The sequence below is a fragment of the Citrus sinensis genome, chromosome 2 (genome assembly GCF_022201045.2).
Source record: "Citrus sinensis cultivar Valencia sweet orange chromosome 2, DVS_A1.0, whole genome shotgun sequence".
In the NCBI taxonomy this organism is placed as follows: Eukaryota; Viridiplantae; Streptophyta; class Magnoliopsida; order Sapindales; family Rutaceae; genus Citrus; species Citrus sinensis.
The window spans coordinates 11,005,152-11,021,528 of NC_068557.1; the positions used below are offsets into that span (position 1 = coordinate 11,005,152).

General features: G+C 33.9%; 1 non-coding gene across 1 annotated transcript; it reads right to left on the reverse strand.

Annotated features, from left to right (window-relative positions):
* Positions 1-15,727: 15,727 nt before the first annotated feature.
* Positions 15,728-15,831, reverse strand: LOC127900521 (small nucleolar RNA R71). Its single transcript, XR_008052705.1, has one exon. It is a non-coding gene; the product is annotated as a small nucleolar RNA R71 (small nucleolar RNA).
* Positions 15,832-16,377: the final 546 nt, after the last annotated feature.

Below are 16,377 nucleotides of genomic sequence, written 5' to 3' on the forward strand. Positions count from 1 at the left end.
AATTACAACCGTTGGAGCAAGTTGTTTTTTTTTTATTTAATGATAAAGAAAAAAAAGGGCATTCCATTGGCTCCAAATATGCTGTTAGGGTTTGAAATCAATGTCGCATGGAATTAGATCTATTTGTAGATCTGTATTGGCGCTGAAATGAGATCCTTAGAATCCGCAGGTGGACTAAATTAAAAAGGAAGCCGATGATGACCTAGCGATGGTGGTGATGCGCGTAAACGCGAATAATATTACTGTTATGAATCTTTGCAAAAGGTGTTTCGAATTTTGTCAGACTGAGTAACCATTTCATGCAACTAAAACATATTTTATAGGTTAATGTGGTCAGGAAGGAGTATGTAAAATTTAGAGTGTTGTCCATTGACGAGATGAGTGAGAAACTGACTGCCTACGATTTCCACGATAGTACTAGTTTTGCTTCAGGAATTAAAGATTTATGAGATTGCGGCATTAAATGTCCCCTCTCATGTTGGAATATTTTGATTTTTTTTTCTTTTTGTTGATCTACATTTGCTTGCTAGAAATGGGACATGAAAAATTATTGCCCTATCAGTGAGCTTTGTTAAATTGTAGTAAAGGTGGTGCCTATTCGAAGGTGCATATATTATTTAGTGAAATAATTTTTGTCGCTTTCTATTAGTTGCTGTATAAGTTTATACAAGGCCATAGGACTGATGCATAATTCACTACATAATGCAATAACATAGCAGATAAGATTTATATTACGAAGTCTTGATAAGGATGTATATAGTTAGCACTGCGGTTGTGACCATTTCATACTTCCTTGATATTTTACAGGTCTGTATTGTGAGGAAGACAAACCCACATTTCACAGTGTGGTCTATTGAGAAGATCGATGAGCACTTGACTAATATAGCCAAGTAAAAGGAAGACATGGTATTATGGCCATCATAAATGATAGAACCGAACATGAAAAAAGATTTTGCCCTTGTATGTTGGATTTATAACTTGCACGACATTTGATGATGCATAATAGTTTAATGTTCGTGGCAATGCCAAGCAAAGGGAAAAAGCTTTTTAGTAGTAGTGGCAGGTGACTTTTTCTAGCATATTGTAGTAATGAATATTACTCATTTGTGCCTTTGATGGCCATTGTTACGATAGTGATGAATGCAATTTCAGTAAGCTCACGGCCTATATAAAGTAATAGATAAAAAACTAAGGAATATTTTGGCAATGACTGGAAATGATTTGAGATTTGATAGATAATCAATGAACCAATAAAGTTATAGTTTGTCAATGGTTGTATTTGGCTTGTCAAGTAATTCCGGCCAATTTCAAATAATTTTGTAGACAATTCAGATATTCCCTAAGAGGCACAATCCTTCAACCTATTGATTGTAGTAAAAATAGACTAAGTACCCAACAACATATGCACGACGCACACACACAACAATGTTACTTAGAAATGATAGTAAATATTTAATACCTACTGAATGATAGAGAGAAATAAATCGCTGGTGGTGGATATAAAAATATGATTTTGTTAATGATTTATACCAGAAATAGTCATAATATTCTTTATACGAAAGACAAACACGACAGTCGCAGAACAATTAGTAATACCTAAATTATAACAATGATCTTGTAGGGAAACAAAAATTGATTTATGAACAAAATAATGGTGACAGATTCACCTCACATGGACATTTCAGTCAACTAATGTGTATTACTAGAGATGAAAAATGTATTAAAGTGAAGAAGACTGATTATGTATAATTTGGTACTATAAAAATAAACCTTACTTATACTATCATCACTTGTGGTGGATATTATCCGCCGGTTGTCCCTCGGATCAGGAGAGTGGTTAACTATATTATCTTGTGTCCACTGCAACGAGTAAGAACTTAGTTAAATTTTCATCTGTAAAATAAACTTGGGAACACATGTTGTTAATGAACATACTTATACTTAAATGACAATATGCACTTGCAGGTTATTTGTAGCGGAGTGGGAATGAATTGTTGTGTGTTGATTTATTGTATTGGCCGCAATCTCGTTGTTGCCCTTGGCTGAAACAACCTTCGGTCTTTGGGTCATCGAAGTTAGTACTATGTCGCCTGCATGCCACTTCCAAGCATGTTCTTTAGGTAATTCTAATATGCCGGGTGCATATATTGACCAAACATTCTGGACAGACATTATATTATTCACATACTCTTCAACATTTCCCATGTTTATTGTATTCCCCTACATGCATGAGCACATGGAATTCCCAATTTCTAACACAACCCACAACTGCATGACATTGCTTCTATTTTCAGGTCGTAAGTCGATGATGAATTATCAATTAGTTTTAGCCTTGTGTCATTCTGCTTTCTCAACGACGATGAAGCGCTAACCATCAACGAAATGGTCGTGAATGATATCCCTAACCGTTAGCGTTAGTTTCTCTTTATATCATTTTCAAACTACCATTCTTCTCTCTTCAAATAATTATACTGTTAACTTTGCAATTCCCACAAATCTTCTAGCAATACTCATCGGCAAGTATTGATGTAAGTATTTGCGAAGTTTGTCAGTAATGGATAATGTTAAGCAAGTGCATATAACTCATTCAGGCATCGAAAACAAAGTCCAACTTAACCAATTTTTCTATAACAGCCAGTCATGACATTCTTGACTTTAATGACTTATTAAATCCATATATTTGTAGAAGGTTGTTGCACTTGCACTGTGGCAGGCCGACCAAAATAAGTGTTGCACAGGTGCGGTTGGGAATCTCTTAACCATTTCAGTGAAAACCTGCAGCAATACTGTCTGTACGCAGTTTGAGAAAGGTATTCTTCAATAGCATAATTAATCCCATTATCTCCATCACCTAATATGTATAGACCTTTACCATTCTCCAAACGCAAAGCATTGTTTATATTTTTAAAAAAATAGACCCATGGTTCCAAGTCTTCGACATCAATTTCACAGAATGCAACAGGTAATATCCCATTGTTCCCATCAAAGCCAGCTGCCACTGGCATGACACTGTTGCATGGGTTATTAATTTTCCAACCGTCAATTGCTAGTTTCCCTCGGCAATGATTTTTGAATGTATAAGACGTTCGCTCCCAGTATACAAACATCCTCTTGAATCTTTCTCCGTCTCCCGATTCATGCCTTTCGACCTCCAGGAGTACGATGTTATGCCTATCTATCCTCTCAATTTCTTCTTTGAATTGACTTAACATTACATAACCATCTTCATAGTCCATGCCCAGAATATGTTTCGCTCTGTTTGCTGCACAATACAAATTCTATTCAGGGCATACAACCCCATAAGTTGCTTCAATCTCATCCCTTATTTGTTGACTTTTGGTTGTTGTTTCCATCGGTGAAGATACATTGCCGAAATCCATTTCAATCGAAGATGGAATTGTTGATGCAGTCTGGTACATTTGTGTTCTGGCATGAATTCTGTTACAATGATGGTCATTCCCTTTAGAACTTGTTCTGCTCGGATTCCCCAATCGTAATGAAGATCTGAACACTCACAGCAAATAACATGACTTCGATTTTCCATTACGCACAAGTTAAACCCCTCATTAATTGCAAATACTTTCACTACCCTTCTAAATTTGTTAACATCTCTAAATCTTTGCCCATGAAAGAATACCATTTTGTTGCTTAAAGAGTCGTCAAGATTGAACCACCACCAACGTCTTTAGATGTTTCATGCTCTGTCATTCCATACAAACTGTCTTTGTCATTTTCCGATGAGTATCCTTCTATTTGGTGTTGTTCATCATTTATGTCTTCTAACCTTTCTCCTTTATCATTCGAGTACCACCCAGTCGGCCATCGTGTATTAAAGGCGATTCCTGCTGGTGTTATTTCCCTGTAATGCTTGAAACTCTAATTTATGTTAGGAAATAGCTCTCTCGCAATCTTTCGCTTCATCCTTGCACCTTTGTGTTTAAAGAAATGATGTGCTTTGTCACATTCAGTATCTAATACGGGTGTTCGTCTAATTGCAGAGTTGCAGGTATGAATATATTCTGGGGAAGTTTTAATGCTTTTGCGAACTTATTTGGTGGAACTAAGAAAGCTCTATTTCTTTTGTTTTTTTTTTCTGTGGATGATTGATGCTTCTCGGTTTTCTTCCATCCCTCTATTCTAACCGCATTGTCTTGGCTTGAATTCTATAAAAGATATTTCGTATACAGTCAATATCAAAAGTCATGAAATCCTCCCTCTAGTACAAAACAACGTTAACGATAAAAAAAAATAAATATGAAGGAGTACACAAATTCTTAACGACCTATAATTCAACCCTATCGAACAATTCAATTGATCATGTGAAGTATTGCATTAATGTAAATCCCAAATTGCACAAAAATTATGACAAAAAAGTAAGGATTTTTACTTCCTTCGCCAACCGTGATTTTTCAGTCACCACACAATATGGAAAATGTTTGCTATGACTCCTGCTTTAAATTCAACAAGACGGTTTTTAAGCTTAAGCGGTTGAATTGGTGTAGCCCCATTTATGCTTGTGCTTATGATATTGGTGGTGGTTAAATGTCACGGTGGAAATTTCCTCTCCCGCCCAAATGGCCTTTATCATATGGGAAAATTAAAATTTATTCCTAGACCCAATTGAGAGGTGGCGCGAATTGTGAAATTTCTGGCAGGATGCCACAAATATTTCGCTTCCGTTGTTAGATGAGACATGTAGCAATGAATTTTACCACAAAAAATTTCCTCCACGAAGCTTCCTTCAGCAATCTATTTTCCATTACAATATTTGTAGCCTATGGTTTCAGTGAACAAGTAGACTGGAAAAGAGGTCGTCCAGAAACATTCGCTCTGGATTGTTGTAACTTGGTCAAAAGTGAATTCTTAGATGCGCTGTTGAAATTACAGTTGTGTTGAAGTTGCACTTAAGGCCCATGTAATTTTGTGAGTTTCTAAAGGCTCGAAATAAACATACATGTATAGAGTTAAAACATGTAGTTTTTGATGTTCTCTCAAATTTACCATTAAATGGCAAATCTTTTATGTAGCTAAGTATCCGCTGTTTGTTAAGTAATAAAAATTTCATTAATACCACCCATGTATGAAATATCCTAAAATTAATAAAAAAAAGGATAATATATGGAAGCTTATGAAACAATGTGTTAATTGCATATTCCTATTCTAATTGATTATCATTAATTTTCCGCTTCGATCAAAATTAGTCTTAATGAGTAGGATTTTTATTTTTTTCTCCGATGTTGAATTGGATGCAAAGTTTGCCCTCATTATTTTTTAACACTGTTGCCTTCATGACAATAGTTGTAATAACGTCAATTTATGCAATATTGTCCGAATTGTATCAGCGTCAAGCTGGATAAATTACATATTAGAAGAAAGGGGCTGCTAGCAAGTATCACAATTGTAATTTTTTTTTTTGGTTGCAGAAGTCGCAATGTTATACATGCCTAGTCTCCAATCTCGAATTTGGGTTGTGGTTCCCATAAAATACATTAGCATAAAATCTTGGGTTTGTAACTATATCCTTACTAGTTAGGTTGCATTACGGTTATTGCCTCGTATAACCCACTTGTTGTTATTTTTTAATCAAACTTTGAATTGTCAATCCAACCTATTGAGATCTACGAGGCGAGGTTCAAGTTCATTTTGATAAGAGATTGGGGCATGGGTTTCCACATTGAAGTTTTCATCTATGTTGTTTATTGTTTTCACGACTCCGCCTTTAGTATGGTTAACAGATATTTATGCTATTTTCCAACAGTTGCTTCTGGATGTTTGGTATTTCAATCAGATGCAGAGTTTTTCAGGCCCCTGGTTTGGCCTTATGCTATATAACCTTACGAATGACAACTTGTTCCACATGCCAATACACTGACATGGACGTCTACATTAGTTGTCCTTGTCAATCATTTCGAATGCGGGAAGGATACGCTTTACGGTAGATTGCACCATACATGGACCCCATGCTGTGAAAAGGCCCAATTTGTCTGTAACAGTTGAAGAAATTTTTTCCTCTTCTATCCTCACAATAAGGCAACAATTTTCAGCCTTGAAAGAACCTTCGGATTCGTTCAAAGACCCCTAGTTTACAATTAATTTTGTTGAATTTTTCTTATTAACACTCTAAAACCAAACGTTGATTCATGTTTTCGAAATATAATAATATTTTTAAAACTATTCCATACAAAGTTAGTAATATATTCATGTACTATTGATAAGTAATGCTAATAATAAATAGTTAATTGTACGGCGATTACCTTTGTATTACTATGTTATAGTAACTGATGGATAGTTTGTTCTGCTGTTATCAATAATTTGTAATTTTCATAACTAAATTTTAAATAATTCTCAAGATCGGGGTGCGCATAATAATGACACCCAATATTATTTTCATTAATTATGAGAATAACTACCAAAATCCTTTCAATAAGGGCTAAGGTGTCATTATTTCAATGTGCCATTTATTTCAAATCTCTAAATTTCAAGGAAACGCATGATTGGTGTCGAGATCCGTCTTGTCCATCCCTTCCAGTGTAAATAAACAACCTATTAATACTTCAAGTTTGTGGATGATCCCGATCATTAGACTCCACACTCTCAATCCCATGATTCACACTCTAAGTCCACACCTCCTATTCTAGGAATCATACTCCATTAACAAATGCAAACACCCTCTACTATTGTTATTATTATTATTATTATTATTAATATCATTATTATTATGTAAGATTATTGCTATAAAATTTTATTTATTTTAATGTCATTATTATTTATGATTATTACTCTCATTATTAATATTAAAATTTATGACTTTTATTATTTTATTTGTTATTATACCGTAATTAATTTATTATTATTAATATTTATCTTGTTATGATTAAAATTATTGTTATTATTAAAATATATTAACTTTATTATTTTATTAATTATTGTTGTTATTAATTTTATTAATATTATTATTAAAACTTATGAATAAATTTTATTATTTTAATTATTATCATTATTAATATTATTATTTCAGTTAATTTTGTTGATGTTATTATTATTATTGTTAGATTTTATTAATTTTTTTAATTAACATTATTGTCATCATTATAATTTTTACTTATTATTATTATTATTATTATTGTTGTTGTTGTTTTAATTATAATAGATACAAATAATATTAGGGACACATTTATGAAAGGGATTTTGGTAACTTATAATTGTCTATTCCAATTCCAAAATAAAGTAAACACATCAATGAGAATATTGTTTATTCCGATTTCGATTCCTACCGCTCAAGTAAATAACTTATTATGATTTAAATTCCTTATTACGATTTTAACTCATTTCGATTTTTGTTTAGCAAATGCACCATTAGAATGTGTCCGGAACAAAGTATTGTATATTGTTATAATATTGTTCACATTAATTTATTGCTTACTTATGTTTGGAAGTTTTAAAAGCTAGGTTGTGGTCAATTATATAATTCACTACAGTGTGCTAATTTTTACCTAAATTGAAACATTAAATATTTTTAAATTATATTTTTATTTTTACTATAATAATTATAATATTACAAATAAATTATGCTACTGAGTTATTAAAGAGAGATTGTCGACAAATTACATTCTAGCCTAAGAATAATGATATCCATTGCAGAAGTCGTAATCTCCTACAATAATTTAAAATATTTACATTAAGAGACAATCCAAATTTCAGTCGTCTTCAACTAGTTCCATATTATGAACTTGTTAATTTCGTTATGACACATGAAAAGAATACCATTATACGGCTAACATTCCATTTTTTTTTTTTTAGTTCCCTTCCCCTTAAGCACACTGCTTAAACAATGTTTTTGTTTAAGGAGTCACCTTTTTTTTAAAAATAAAATCCAAAATAATAAGGATGAGACTGAAATATATAAACTCTAAGCTTCTTCTAAACGTGCATTGAAAGGACGCAACTTTTTTTTTCCCATTATCCACATTTGTAATATAAATGAAACATTTCAAAAAATAACAAGAAGACATTTACTTACTAAAACCTCTTCGTGACATTGGATAGTGTTAAACATTATGAGAATGACCAATAGTTTTTTTTTATGTTTTTTTAAACAACCTCAACGAACTTCTGTGTTAAAATTAACAAATTATAATTATTATAATTATAATGGCAAATAATTATAATATGGTTCATCAATGATAAATTTATTATTCATGACGCAAGTTAGTGATAAAATAATTTTTTTAGGGATCCCCCTCAGCATTATTTTCGTTAACTGGTACTAAATTATATATTAGTAGGGAATGTAATAATTAAAGTAGGCTTGCGAGACATCTTATGCACATGTACGGAAGATATAGATATGACAAATCCCTCTCTTTGGTACATAAGGACAAATACCACTGTAATAAAGCTTACTTACTGGTAGTGTCCAAGCTTAGGCCATTACTAGCTAACTGTCAACAATTGGAATGATATAAAAATAGAGATAACATGATCAAGGGTGTTGCAAAGTTCCCCAAATTATGTGCACATGGTAAGCGGAAGGATCTTTCTTCGGTCTCCTCGTTCCGAAGGCACTATCAGCATTCAAATTACGGGTCCGGTCTGATGTCATCATTTTATTGTAGGTTCTCGATGCAACAGTGTGTGCCCCTGAGCCCAATATCCCGCGGTCAACTCTATTCATGACCTTTATCGTGGTTGACTAATTGTAAATGTTTGTTTTGTAGTGTATTTTTGTTCTCATCGTATGTGATAAATATTGTGATTTTAACTGCCTGAAACTACATACTTCGACCAAGCTTTAATGTTATCAGTTGTGTTTTGCAAGATGGTCAAACCACGCTTTATTTATCTTTTGTATGAATATTTTTGTGGGAATTGAACGATTACTAGTGCTAATTTTTTTCAAAATCTTGCAGGGGCAGTAAAAAATTTTGAACATCATGAACTTCCAAATTTTGGTCAATCTCCAATTTTGAACGTGTCAGATGCTTTTTACATCCTTATTGCTTGACATCATTCTCACGTGGGACGGTCTTGTATCTAACTTCAAGTTCCAAATTTCGGTTAACAAAGACTCCATAACGTTTGCTATAGCTCGATCATTTTACCTTTATATGCAATAGCATTAACATGAACGAGGTTTGTAGATGCTGCTGTTGTGCAAATTTTAATGTACTCGCAAGCGCACGAATCTATTGTAGTATAGACTAATAGTGACGAGTGTCGATCCCACGAGGAGGTGGATTTTAATTATGTGTATAGAATTAATTTTGTAAATGGGTTGTTGGATTTATGGTGGAAATGATTTGGAATATGCTAAGACTTAAATTAAAATGGCGAGAATAAATTCTAAAATTGGAATTGCAATGGAGAGAATAAATTGAAGAGAAAATCTATTAAATTGACGTACTTTGGTATCTGGATCCGTATCAACATGCATCATGGGCTAAATAATCCGTATTAATGCCAATTAAATCATGAGGGGGGAATCCACACCTCATGAACCACGCTCTAATCAATATGGTGCTAAGGGCTTATCATGCCAAATAATAATAACCTTATACTAGAGAGCCGGTGTAACCAAGGCGGTATCTAGACAAGACTATTATTATTTGTCGACGAGAAGTCAAAACATCCACAAAAATTAGTGGGGAAGAGAAAATAAATTTACCAAATTAAGCCCATGACACATGTTGAGACTTCACCTTCAACCCAAGCTTGAAAGAAAATTAGCCACTTATAATTGAACTAGGCGCAAAATGGGAATTTATTAAAATACGAAGAAAATACAAGATGGAGAAGGAATTACAGAAAATGAATCCCAAAAATGGATTCAGAGATATCAAATTAGGGGGGAGAGGTCCCCTTTTTATAGATACATGGAGTAAATCATGGCCATCGGATTAAAAACAGTTTGGACGCTCAGGATTGCACCACGTCATCAGTCAACAGTCCACGGTTTGACCACACGGATGAACAGTAACACGGTTTGGTTGAAAATAATCCTGTGTGATGCATGCACCGTATGCGAGATTTTTCGTCCACTGATATGCTGCCACGTCACCATCAACAGTACATAAGAATTTTAGTCCAACAGGATCGTGACACCTCATCAGTCAATGCCACATCATCGGTTAATGCCACATCATCATCCGTCTATGTGAACAGTGTCGTGAACAGTAACGTATACAGTACCGTACACGTGAATAGTACCGTATATGTGAATAGTGTCATTTTTCCTTTTATGCTCCTCCTAAGGTTTTTGACCATCCTGAGTTCAAAAGTGATGTCCGTTTTGCCGTCTGATCTCTCCTTTATTGTAAAATGACTATAATGCCCCTAAAATACATAAATTACTTAATTAAAATAAAACACACGTAATTAAATCACAAGAATGTTAAAAACATAAAAGTAAGTGTTGTTAGTAAGACTTAAAATGTAAAATGATGGTTTTCTCCTTTATAAATATGCATTTTCTAACACTCAACAGCTGCCACTTATTTTTGTTTTTTGTAAATGTTAAATATTACACACTTTTTGGATTGGGTCGTTGGCACAATGGATAATGGGTAGCATCTATCCTCCACATGTGTATTATTACTACTAACCGATTGAATAGGCACACTTTAATTTTGGGGTGTTTTCTTTTGGTGCTGTAATTTGATGTTTGATAATTTTCACGCTTTAATATAAAATTGTGTCAGATTTTGTTTTGCATGCTTCCTGGAAAATTTTTTTATTCGCTTAGTTTGTGTTGGAAATATTTGTCTGTAGTTCATTTATGTGCTACATTAATAGGGAAGAAAGACCCTCCCTGTAGAAAAATCAATGTTTGATTGTTTAGTGGATAATGATGGAATGGAAAGAGACGTGTTAGTTTTTTTCCCATTTTTTAAAATGGAAACATAACTTAAATTGTCGAATTTAGGCTGTTTAGAGAATGCAATCATTCGACTACTTTTATGTTAAATTGCTAATATACAAACTACCAATGGTTAACTGTGAACTCATTCCTTGGTCAACTTTGAAAAATATTATAGCAATATCGGTGTGGTATTATTTTCGGATATATGCTTTGCTTTAACATGTAACTGAGTTATTAAATTCACTCGTGCAAGTAAATCCATTAACATAAATTGACATTTATAAAAAGGAAAATTATCATTCATATACCCTATAAATGCTCTATTATAAAAAATACTATAACATTTTGAGGGTGTATCAATCGTCCACCCTAAGTTGACAAAATGTATCTGCCGTCCACCAAATCGTTACTTGTCGTTTAAATAGGATAACGCCAGAGGGGCAATTTGGTCTTTTCATATGATACAAGTGATAATTTAAAGGTATACAAGTGATAATAAAAGAATTTAAGGGTATACAAGTGATAATTTTTAAGGGTAAAATCGTCAATTCACTATTATTCCGTTAACTTTCAAACGGCAGCTAACGATTTGGTGGTTGGCAGATAGCTTTTGTTAATTTAGGGTGGACGATTGATACACTCTCAAAGTATTGTAGTATTTTTTATAACAGAGCATCTATAAGGTATATGAATGATAATATCCCTTATAAAAACACATTGTGTTATTAGACGACATGAAATGCAAGAGTGTCAGAAACAGTTTTAACAAGTTACACCAGCATTTCAACTCTAACATATAGAAGCGCACGGTTTCCTCTATTAAAGTTATCCATCTTCACCCATAACTAATACATGAAACGATGGCCTTATAACTCCTACTTCCGCTATGGGCTGCGTAAGGATCACTAGAAATAGAGAACAACCACAGCTCTAGCCATTAGATTGGCGATAACGAGCCCAATAAAGTAGGCTGCTACATGCATGCAATGAACGCGTTAGACTCTTGTCCTCTCTTCGACGTACTCTCGAAGACTTTCTCATTCCTCTTTATTCGGAGACCACCACTCAAAAAACTTGCATGTGTCGTAGTAAAATAACATTCGTTGTGGATTGTTTGAAGACTCTAAAATTTGTACGAGTGCTCGGCGTCGCTTGGGACAATGGCAATAACAGTTTTTAAGCTTAATCCAGCTGTGGTGGTTCCCATGGTTGAAGTATTTGATGTTCTTCTCATTATTGGCGCTACGTAATGCCATTTAATCTATAAATAGAAGAATCATTTACGTTATTCGATGTTTGCTCGTGGGAGGCAATACAAATAGGGAAGAAAATGGAAATGATTAAAGGAAATTGTTGCTAACGGTAAAATAACAGTCACATTCACTATTGAAAATGTGCATTGAAATCGACACAAGAGGTTAGTTCCCACTTGTAGTTCCATAAATACATTTTCTGCTTTTACTCGTCATGATTTTGGTTATGGACGGAAAATTAAATTCACCTTAGATTAGGGGTATTTCCATTGATTGATTCATACATGCAAGTGAACTTGTGAGCGTCCAAGATTAAATGGTCATCGAAATTTAAGAAACTAGTTTAATAGATTCGCGCATGGTTATTATAATAATACTTTTTAAACTAAACAAAAGATTTCAATAATGTCATGAAAATATAGACCAAGTAGTTCATTCTAAGTATATCATACCAATCGTTGGCGTTATAGAAATACAGTAAGCGATTAATACTCGCTGGCTGCGGCATTCTAAATTAATATAGCAAAGGATTCCATGGGTAGCAGTTGATGACATTGCAAAAGACTTTCCCCACAAGTAAACAAATTGATTTCATTGATTGAAAGATTTGACCTGCCAAAAAGATAGATTTTATGACAGACGAAGCTTCATTCCCTTAACTCAATGCAAGTACACTTGATTGAGTGGTCAGGTACCTATCACTGATAGGTTTCGGTCATTGAAATGTGTGCTCCAAGAAAAAATGAAATAATTTTAGGCGCAATGATGTCCATGCGTTAGGCAGGAGATCATAGCCCGCTCTAACATACTGAATGATGTGATTACAGGTTAAACAATAGTATTAAGTAATTTTATGTTCTTAATATGCATAAGTGTTTCACATTGCCTTTCTACTAGTAGCATTAACCAAAAGATACATTTTCACATAATGTTTATTAATGCATAAATTAGAAATAGTTCATTTTTATTGACTTTTAATAAGCGAAGGTACCGAGTTAAAATTTTAATCTTTCGTCCTTTAAATATCGGCCAATACTAACGAATTGTTCGTCACTTCCTTTGTCATCAAAAATCATCATATCACGACAACTTCCCACCCATGGTTTCGGCAACGTAAACAGATCCTCCTCCCTTCACATTTGTTCTCGAATACATGGTTTTAGTCATGGTGATTGAAGCTGTGAGGCATGCGAGCTATAGTATTTTGTGTCTGTGCAACATAGTAGCCTTAGTCTTGTAGAAGAAAAAATCTCTTGTGATCTACAATTTCCACCCAAAAGTTATTCTTTCCTTGATGGTCGGGTCGTCGATGTAAACACTGACGACATGTTAAATAAGATCATCAAACTTTATATGATAAAGAGGCAGAATAATCTTCATCTTATAGTTATGTTTGACGACCAACCTCCGTATAATCATACAGATCGGCACGTTCTTACCAAGTTGTTAGCATTCGACGATGAACTAACTGTGGGTAGTGTTGAGTGTTAGAAAATGTATATTTATAAAAGAGAAAATCGTCATTTTACACTTCAAATTCCACTAACATTCATACTTTTATGTATTTAAATTTCTTGTTATTTAATTATGTGTGTTGTATTATAATTAAGTATTTTATGTATTTTAGGGGCATCATGGTCATTTCACAATAAACGAGAGATCAGACGGCAAAAGGGACATCACTTTTGAACTCAGGACGGTCGAAAACTTTAGGAGGAGCATAAAAGGAAAAATGGCACTATTCACGTGTACGGTACTGTTTACGTTACTGTTCACGATACTATTCACATAGACGGATCGATGATGTGGCATTGACTGATGAGGTGTCACAATCCTGTTGGACTAAAATTCTTATGTACTGTTGATGGTGATGTGGCAGCATATCAGTGGACCAGAAATCTCGCGTACGGTACATGCATTACACATGATTATTTTCAACCAAACCGCGTTATTGTTCAAGCTGGGTCAAACTGTATTACTGTTCATCCGCGTGGTCAAACCACGTACTGTTGACTGATGACGTGGCGCAATCCTGAGCGTCCAAACTGTTTTTAATTCGATGACCATGATTTACTCCATGTATTTATAAAAAGGGGGCCTCTCCCCCCTAATTTGATATTTCTGAATCCATTTTTGGGATCCATTTTCTGTAATTCTTTCTCCATCTTGTATTTTCTATGTATTTTAATAAATTTTCATTTTGCACCTAGTTCAATTATGAGTAGCTAATTTTCTTTCAAGCTTGGGTTGAAGGTGAAGTCTCAACATGTGTCATGGGCTTTATTTGGTAAATTTATTTTCTCTTCCCCTCTAGTTTTTGTGGATGTTTTGACTTCTCGTCGACAAATAATAATAATCTTGTCTAGATACCGCCTTAGTTACACCGGCTCTCTAATACAAGGTTATTATTATTTAGCACGATAAGCCCTTAGCACCATATTGATTCATTAGGTGTGGATTCCCCCCTCATGATTTAATTGGTATTAATAAGGAATATTTAGCCCATGATGCATGTTGATACGGATCCAGATACCTAAGTACGCCATTTTAATAGATTTCTATTCAATTTATTCTTGCCATTTAAATTCTAATTTTAAGATAATGCCAATCATTTTCACCACAAATCTAACCACCCATTCGAAAAATTAATTCTGCATACAATTAAAATCCATCTCCTCGTGGGATCGACACTCGTCACCATTGATCTATACTACAATAGATTCGTGCACTTGCGAGTTCAATAAAATTTGCACAACAAGTTTTTGGCGCCGTTGCTGGGGAGGTAAGTAATTTTAATTCATAGAATTAATTTTAATTCATAGAATTAATTTTTGTGAATAATTCCATTTAATTGTTTTCTTGTATTTTTTTCTTTAAAAAAATGAAAAAAGAAAAAAAAGTGAATATACATTTAAAGGTTAGTATTTCTTTTCTTTTTCTCTTCTTTAAAATTCTGTAATTTATTTTTCTTTGTAATTTTTTTGTTTATCTTATTAATTTATTTTTAGTTAATTTATTTCACGTATTTGTTTTTGTGTATTTTTATAGAAAGGTTTTAACAGCGTGATAAGGTTAGTAACGTAATTTCTCCTTTTTCTTTATTTTTATTTGTTTTGTTCCCATTTATCTTTGTGTTTCTTGCATGCATGGTCGTAGGTCATTATTACCTAATGTTGAACCTATAGACCTTGAAATAGAAAAAACACTTCCCACACACAAGCAAGTTAAAAATAAAATGGATTTGCAACCACAGGAGAGGCCATTTAAGGACTACTTAAGTCCTTTAGCTAATTTGAGCACATCATGCATAAGATACCCAAATGTAGCTGCTAGGAGTTTTGAACTAAAACCTAGTGTGCTAAATTGTCTCCCAACATTCTATGGCCTAGAAAATGAGGACCCATATAATCATTTGAATGATTTTCATGCTATTTGTCAAACATTTAAATATGAGAATTTTTCAGATGATGTTGTTAAACTTAAACTATTCCCATTTTCTTTAAAGGATAGAGCTCGTTCATGGCTCAACACATTGCCTGCTAATAGCATTACATCATGGGAACAAATGGTTACAAAGTTTTTGAATAAATATTTCCCAGTGCATAAAACCAATGCTATTCACAGGGAAATTTCAGAGTTTACCCAGAAAGAAGACGAGCAGTTTTTCGAAACATGGGAGCGATTCAATGGGCTACTCTTGAAGTGTCCACATCATGGGTATGAGAAATGACACCAATGCCAATACTTTTTAAAGGGATTATTGCCGAATGTGCAAGAATGGCTAATGGCAACAAGTGGAGGAGAGCTAATGTCAAAAAGTGCATCAGAGATTTGGGAATTCTTCCAGCGACAAACGGATAATTCCCAACAATGGAGTCGATCACTCAGGAATACTAGAAGAATTAAGGGAGTGAATAAGGTTCACATTGGCGAGTCAACTTCGGGAATCAAAGAAGTCAAGGAGATGGTTGAAGGTCTCGCTCGACAAATAGCATCGTTATCGACTGCTAAATCAACAGAGCCACATGACCATAACTCATACTCAGATCAAGCTAATGCCATAGGTGTAATGAGAAAACTATCAAATTACAACACATACTCCAACACATATAACCCTGGATGGAAAGACCACCCCAATTTTTCATGGTCTGAAGGATTCCAACAGAATGGACCAGCAACTCCAGCTCCACCAATGCAACAAATTCCTCAAGTTCCTCAAGCCTCTCAGCCACCATTTAGATCATACAATCAAAACTAGAACTACTC